The sequence below is a fragment of the Corapipo altera genome, unplaced genomic scaffold, assembly GCF_003945725.1.
Source record: "Corapipo altera isolate COAL_440 unplaced genomic scaffold, ASM394572v1 55, whole genome shotgun sequence".
In the NCBI taxonomy this organism is placed as follows: Eukaryota; Metazoa; Chordata; class Aves; order Passeriformes; family Pipridae; genus Corapipo; species Corapipo altera.
In genome coordinates this window covers 7,363,325-7,365,646 of record NW_020884882.1, presented here as the reverse complement: position 1 = coordinate 7,365,646, position 2,322 = coordinate 7,363,325, and positions in this window count along the sequence as shown.

Here is a 2,322-nt window from a genome sequence, read left to right as displayed (position 1 = left end):
GGAGTTCATGGAGGAGAATTCAGTCTTTTTGGAGCATCTTCTGCCTCTTTGTTGGTGTGTCAAGCAGGAGTGGGGGTGCCAGTGGTGAGATGGGCACCCACCTGCAAGACCAGAAGCGGAAATGTGCAAAACTGCTCTCGCACAGGACACTGAGCAGCTGTTGGATTATAAAGATCTCTGGCCCTTCCTTATCTGGGCCAGATTTGAACCATTGACCTAGAAGTGAAAAGCTTGAAATCCCTGCACAAGCCACGGGATAAATGGGACTTGCAGAGCTGTGTGCTCTCATTCCACATTCAGTTGCTGCCATCTAATGGCAGACGGAGAGCGGAAAGGCCTCAAGCAATAGAAATATCTTATCCTTGGATGTCTAGGGTGTGGGAGAACCTGTTCAAATAGTTCTCATCAGAGTGCTGGGGAAGCATGGTGATTTAGGCTGGCTTTATTCCTCTAAAGAATAGTTTGTCAAAGAAGTGTTGTGCTGCAAATCAACAAAGAAATGTCCCACTACAAACACTAGGTCTTCACACTGCTTTTGCTCTTCTCTGCTGGGTTATTTCCATACGTGAAACCTGAGGGAAAGTCTGTGATTGTAACCTGGCTTAACAACTGTCTCAAGGGCAATGGTAACTAAGTGGTGAGTGCCTGTGACAAGGGGAGGTGATGAAAGAAAGTAAGTAGGAGATGGGACTTTTAATTTCTCTTAGTACCAGAGGTGCACACAAAATATCTGGACTTCCCATTACTGGGCTTGAAGGTTAGCAGACACTTTCCTTCAAATATTACATAGAGAAAAAAGCAAAAAGAAGGAGAGATGTCTCCTTCTCTGCCTTACTCAGCTCCAGGGCTCCAGGAAGTTTGTGCATTTTTTTCTCTCTGAAACTCCAGATTTACAAGGCAAAAAATGTTGATCATATATCAGTTTTGCACTGCCTGTTTCTGTCTCTCCCATTAATTCTTTTAAGCCACACTAGCTAACACTGTCTCACAGAGGAGAAAGGTTAGAGACTGGATATTTCTTTATGCATCCCTGAACTGCAACATCTGGGTATCCAGGGGCATGTCCCGTGATGGAACTGCAGCCCAATGAGCCATGGAGCAGCCTCCAGCAGCCTTAATACAGCCCCGGTGGTGACATGAGAGCTTGCATGGCCCAACAGTCAAACAAAGTCTGTCACCAGGGCTAACTGAAATCATAAATCAAGCTTTAAATTTAAGAAATGTCTAAAGTAGTCCCTAGTCACCTGAGAAATGTCATTTTATAACAGAAAACTGGGAAGAAAAAAAAGTTATGTCTTCAGACACAATACTGGAAAAAGCTGTATAATTCCACTCTTCTTAACTGAAGGAATAACTGTTGGAAAGAAAGTCCAGTAGTGAAGCAACGTGGAGGAGAGAAAGAGAACACCAAACTTATTCTCTTTTTCCTGCTGGAAGAAGCACTCTTCCAAAGCACTGTGGAGAGAAAGAGAAATGAGTATAGTGAATCCTCAAATGCCCTTGTACCTGCTGGTGCTGCCTGCATGTCTGTGGGAGAGCAGAGAAAAGCAGCACACGTGAGTTGTAAATCCGTGGGGAGATAAAACATTTTATCATGAAGTTGGTCAGCTTTGTGCCAACAGGCACTTCCCAGGCTGCAGGGAGCAGCTGAGCTATCATATCTAAAGAGTCATGGGTGCTCTGTTTGCAATCAAGGTCCGGCCACCGTTCCCTTACGTCAAAGCCAGGATCTATCTAAACACTGCTGCTGCACTTCCGAGAAAGTGCAGCTTTGTGCCACTGCCGAAAGGCAGCCTACTCAAATATATACCCACTGGGGATACACCAGGGATTTCTGCCTGGTACATGAGGTCATGGTACACAAGCCAAACAGGTCTTCTGCACACGGAAAGAGGTCTGGCAGGGAGCTGGGAGCTCTTGTTGTAGCTCCTGGTTAGACTTAGGTAGGAGATCCCTGGTAGAGTGGTTTCATTACTGAGCTGGAACCATTACCAAAATGCCCTTGTCAACCAAGTTCCCCAGGAGACTTTCTGCTTGCTCTGTAGATATTTTTCTTTAAAGCTCAGTGGTAAAGTGATAGGAGAATAACAGGTCTAAAACTGTCCTGGCAACGTTGTTACTTTTTTAAACTGCGTTCCTTCCCCTCTTATTTCTCGCACTAAGACACCATCTTCTGACCACTCTCAGGGAAGCATCAGTTGCAAATTGAAGACATAAAATTACACCAAGTGAGCTGAAATTTGAGCCTTGCCATTACAGAGTGACGTTCAACAGTCAACGTGCACCCTCAACACGCAGCAGCTGCAGGGTTTCATTACTGCC